Source organism: Tupaia chinensis, unplaced genomic scaffold, assembly GCF_000334495.1.
Source record: "Tupaia chinensis unplaced genomic scaffold, TupChi_1.0 Scaffold000355_1, whole genome shotgun sequence".
In the NCBI taxonomy this organism is placed as follows: domain Eukaryota; kingdom Metazoa; phylum Chordata; class Mammalia; order Scandentia; family Tupaiidae; genus Tupaia; species Tupaia belangeri.
Window position 1 is genome coordinate 16,531,595 of NW_006159850.1, and position 5,812 is coordinate 16,537,406.

The following is a 5,812-nucleotide window of genomic DNA, read 5'->3' on the forward strand; positions in this document are numbered from 1 at the left end:
AATGGGAACTGCAGGTCCAGCAGGTTCTCCATTATGGCAACACAGCAGTTCATCAGGGACTTAATGAGCTCTTGTAAGGAAACAGGAAGTCTATAAAGTAATTTAAATAACTTCCAGTCCTGAAATAAAGGAAATTAAACTGCTGGCACAAACCCCTCTGATGGACACCTTCTTTGTCCCTTCGATCACATCCACAAGTAGAGCTGTCATATTCCTCTCCCCAAGGCCTGCCCCCAAATTCCTCTAATACGAAACACACAAAGGCTGTCAGTCAGTTCTCAGAGCTCTCCATGCTCCTGCAGAAGCTGTGAGTCAGGGATGTGGTGTGATATGCAGCAAGCACACAGCAGTCAGCCCACAAACCTCACACCAAGTCCTACTACCCCCTGCAGGACATTGGGCAAATCATGCAATTTCACGGGGTCTCAACACTTCCCATGAACACAGGAAAGGCCATCGACTGGACAAACAACCTCTCAGGCTGTTCAGAGGGTCAAATGAACACGTATGAGAATAGTGCAAACTAAAAATGCAAATAAACATTAGTATTCTTCCAGTCATTCAGGCCCTTAGGCTCTGGAATTTCTCAACTTTCTGCTCAAGAGGCATTATTCCATCCTGGCTTTCCTTCCTCTTCTCCTAACTCCCCAAAAGTAGGTACTTATTTGTGTGGGTATTTATTAGTCTGATTAGACGCGGTTTCGTCTATTCTCCTCTCGGGATCTTGGGCATGCATACACACATGCCCAGAGTGATTTTCAAGCCACTGAGTCCAAGACTCGAACTGCAGTCACCCATATGGAAGTCCAGCAACATAACTGCTACGCCATCTGCTGGTCTCGACACGGTTTCCTTAAGGACAGAGGCTGTGGCTTTTCATCTTTGTAAAGCAGAGTGTCTAAGGACCAATATCACCAAGTAGGTCCTCAATAAAGGGTCTACAACTTACTAATTCTCAGGGATCATTTATTACCCTAACCACGATCCATCAACTCTATGACAACAGTCAAACTTTGTGACGAGATAAGATCACAACCAGCTGTGAGCCTACTAGGCAGGGACAGGTAGAGGCCTGACTTCCCCATCAATGCAGAAAGGGCACCCACTCCTCACATGTATTCCTCTTGAAATGCAAACCATTGTCACTGCTGCAGTTTCACCTGGTAAGCCGGATACTAGAGAATGTTTCTGGCCACAGAGGTAAGTTTACTTTATTGATAATAATCAGCCAGATACAAACTGGTTTGACCAGTAATCTGGATGCAGGATCACAACAAAGATAAACTTAAAAGAAGCTTAAGGTCGATCTTGGCTGTTAGTATTACAACTGACAACTGGGATGGTGAACCTGTGACCCCTTACCTGCCGAAAGCTGAGAATGAGGATAGGTGTTCAGTGTGACCAACAAAGCTACTACTTCCATGGTGTGCTAGGGAGCATGATCTTGGTGCTCTTAAAAGAGAACCACTGGGGTGGGCTAGCCAACAGCAAGATGGTTAAGGCATTGGATCCCACATGGACCACGGCACAGTTCAAATCCTGGACCCAGCGGCTTAAAAATTACACCAAGTATGTGCCCAAAATCAAGAAAGGAGAATGGCGTAACGTTGACTGTGGTATGGCCAATCCCCCACGGGGAGTGCTTTCTCTCCCCATAACCCTCAGTGAGCACAAACACCCTATAGCTTTTTTTTTTTTTTTTAAGAGATTGAACCATTGGGTTCTGCTCAAAACCAGAATATTTTTCTAAGCCAATTCTGAGAAAGGAAATCGCAAGCAGAAACCTAACTTTGTTTTGTGTTAAAGCGCACCATGAAACAAGCATTCTTGTACCTTCATAAATAGGGTCTATATGAAGCTGCTCAGGTGTCCTGACTGGTGTCTGTGGTTATGGATAAGAGTTTAGTGTTACACAGCATGGCAGTCTTAACACCGCTAAAGAATTCAGTGGTGCTCCCCTGCTTGTGAGCCTGTGTAACTTGAACGACTGGATTCGGAGGGTCCAGAGGTCTATTTGAGAAATAGCTATCTTCCCTTAAAGGTCTCACAAGTTGAGCAATCAAGCGAGTTCTTTATCCTGGAGGGTTTCCCCATCCTGGCCTCCCTAGGCTAAGGCCCCATGGCCTCTGCCCACCTCGTGGCACCATGCCTTGCTACATATGAGAGGCAACTCATTCTTTTGTGTACAACATCTGTATCATCATTTTGCAGTCAGATCTCAGCCAGAAGGACTCAACCTGACCAATTTCTATCTACGGTGGGTTAATCCAAAAGCAAATTTGAATCATCTCCAGTGGACTCAGCCATAGTACCTCTTTTTTTTTTCTTTCTTTCTATTTATCTATTTATTTATTGTTATTTTGCATACTTTCACTGGACATCACCACAGCATACAAAATGTGATTTTCCAGCCAGAATACACTGTAGAGTGACTTAAACATATAGTACCTCTTAGCAACAGCCAAGCTTTTCTTACCACCAAGCTCACTGACCAAGAACCAGAACAAGTACATCTTGGGGTCTCCCTTCTCGGACCATCCTTCATCCAAATCCTTCATTTAAAATGGGAGCCATGTGGTCATTTTAAATTCCCAGCAGTCACATTTAAAAAGGAAACAGGCGAGGGAACCAGCAGTTGGCGTAATGGCGATGTTGCTGAACTCCCACGTAGTCAACCGCGGTTTGCGTCCCAGACTCAGTGGCTTAAAACTCACGCTGGGTGAGTGTGCGTGCGTGCCCAAGATCCCGAGAGGAGAATGGGGGAGGAGGGATTGCGGTGTGACCATCCCCTCCCGGGGGGTGATTTCTTGCTTTCTGTCTCTCTGTTTCTCTCTTGTCTGTCTGGCGAGCCACGCACCCTGTAGCGAAAACCTCTCCAAAAAAAGGAAACAGGCGAGGGACCAGCAGGTAGCATGATGGTTGAGAAGCTGGATTCCCATATGGCCAAGCACAGTCTGAATCCCAGACCTGGCAGCTTGAGAATCCACCGGGCACAAGTGAATGAATGCCCAAAATTCCAAAAGGGGAATGGAGAAGGAACTGCGACATGGCCATCCCATGGGGTGATTCCCTCCCTCCCTCCCTCCCTCTCTCTCTCTCTCTCTGGCAAGCATACACACCCTATGGCAAAAAATCCAAAAAGAGAGGAAACAGGTGAAATTAACTGTAGTATATCTTATTTAACCCATTATATTAGTCTGTCAGAAAGTCATGATGCATTTTTGCACAGAAAAAATTGTCATGACTTTCCCAATGACCTAATACGTAAAATAGTATTTCAAATGTAGTCAGTCAAGATTGTATTAGGGTATCTTCCCCCGGCTTTTATACTAAGCCTTGGAAATCTGGCATGTCTCTCGCACTCACAGCACAGCTCCACATGAAGCAGCCGCATTTCTCGTGCTCAGGAGCCACGTCTGGAGAGCGGCTACCTCACTGCTCTGATCTAAAGCACTGGCTTCGTCCACCGACAAGATCCTAAACCAGAACTCTGATCTGGCCCAGTGCAGTAAGTCATGCTTGTTATTCTTACTAGCAGATTTTACAGAACTCGCTCCCTTCAAGATTCTTTCCCACGGCATTTGTAATTATAACTGGGTGACATGTCAAGAAGTTAAGCTGGCTGATCCTGGAGTTAACAGATTTTCAAGGAATCGTGTATAACTTATCTCATCCATCGGATCATCTCTCCAGGGCTTGTCCACCATTAAACTAGACCCTAGGGGTTTCTTAATTTAAATTCTCTGTAACCCTGTAACTTGAAAATTCACCAACTTCATGGAATTTTTGTTTGTTTGTTTAAGATTTTTATGATAGGGCTAGAGAGAAACAGAGAGAGACAGAGAGGGAAAGTGAGAAATCACCCTCTGGGGGAGGGCCATGCCGCAATCCCTTCTCTGTTCTCCACTCTTGGGATTTGGAGCACGCACATGCACCTGGCTTGTTTGACAAGCACCTTAACCTCCACCTCACCTGCTGGCCCATATCTGCGGAATCTTAAGGTACAAAGAGATACACAGCAAATCCACACGCTTGAGAGCTATTATAAACAGAAGGAAAATCTCCAGAAGAGAAAATTTTAAGGCATGCTCACAGCAGTTACTAAGTAGAACACTTTGGGAGCCTAGTCCAGATCTGGGTAGGTTTGGCTCAGGAATATTCCATCTGTCCTGAGCACTGACTGGACCCCATTCTAGTGAGCACAGTGCAACTCAGATAAGGATCAGCCTTCTAATGCCAGGGTGGACAGGCCAGGGATCCCAGGTGAGCCCACGACACTCACACACTTTGGCAGGAACTCTTCAATCAGACCGTTTTCTTCACATCATAAGTATGTATACACTTGGCTTTCTGTTCTCTGCATTTGTGTCAATCCTACCCAGAGGGGCACAGGATTCCATCTAGAAAGCAACACTGGCAAGCTCAAGACATTTGCAGACTCATTAGTGCAGATTCAGCTGGACAACCAGAGCAGGGCAACCAGAAACACAAAAAACAGTTCTCTTCTGGCTCGTCATTTTGGCTGCAGGCAAGAGAAGGTGGGCATAGAGCTCTGGGGGAAAGGACTGGAACAGGCCGAGGCTGGGCTTTGTTCCCAGAGCCCTATGGGGGACAGGGCTGGCTCCACAGCGTACAAATGCAGGAGGCTGCTTTCCAGCAGGTGGAGGGCTCACCCCACTAGGTGTCCCGGCAGGAGAAAAGAGGAGGAACTGCTGTCCATCAACACTGTCCTTGGCATTCTCCCATCCCAAGGGTCCTGCAGCCTATCCCCAAGGCACAGGGGAGAAGCGTGGGGGACTAAGAGCATGCAGAGAAAGGAAGGAAGGAGGCGGCTCTTCTTGGCTGATGGGTGTGAGTGGTGAGCATTAATTAAAAAGCCATCCGGGAACAATGGTCTTTTCATATTTGGAGCCTGTTCTGCACAAAGCTCAGCTTGTTCTAGGGGGAGGACTCCGCTTTCCTTTTTTTTTTTCTTACTCATTTCCTAGGGTTGTGGTGATGTCTGGCACCCAACTCGACCCGCTGGAGTATCCCTTAACCAGAGGATGTGCCAGGCAGGCCTCCTCCTTGACTTCACGAGTGGTGGCACTGAGACACAAAAAGGGGGCAACTGCAGGAAGCTTTTCTGTCTCAACGCAGGCTCCCAAAGAGCTCCCGGGTATCTCCCTGAGTAGCTCCCTAACTCACAGAAATACGCTGGACGTGTTCACAGGCCAAGCACCCATCTCCCTCTCAAATTATGCTAGACATGCCACACCCAGCAGACGCAGGCGGGAGCCATAGGTCTAACAGAACAGTCAACGCACACTGGAAGGCCAAAGTGGGACAGGACAGTGGACTTGCGTCAGATCATGTGACGAGACACCCCCTCCACATTGTGGCCCACTCCTAGAGTCTCTGCTAAACCCCACAAACTCCTTACATGAAAAAGTTTTTAAACTGGGGATGAGGGTGGGAACAGGGGCTGACAGTAAGCATCTAAGATGTTCCCAACACTTCACCCCAGTAGCCACGTTTGGAGAGCGGCTACCTCACTGCTCTGATCTAAAGCACTGACTTGTCACTTTACTCCATCCTTCCGATCCATAATGGGCGGCCTCTGTGTCTTCAGTTGTCAAACTTCGATTTTGGTCCCTACAGCTATAAAGTAACACAACTCCCTGGGCTTCACCATCCTCATAGATGACACACAGAAACCTAAAATTCATGTCTTAAAAAGACACCAGATTCTTCCAGAATGCTTGTGATGGAAAAAAAGAGTCAAGAGCTGACTTTTTTTTTCCCCATTAAAAAAAAAAAAAAAAAAAAAAAA

General features: G+C 46.8%; 1 protein-coding gene across 1 annotated transcript in view; it reads right to left on the reverse strand.

Annotated features, from left to right (window-relative positions):
* Positions 1–5,812, reverse strand: part of ZFHX3 (zinc finger homeobox 3) — a 276,675-nt gene that overhangs the window by 224,177 nt on the left and 46,686 nt on the right.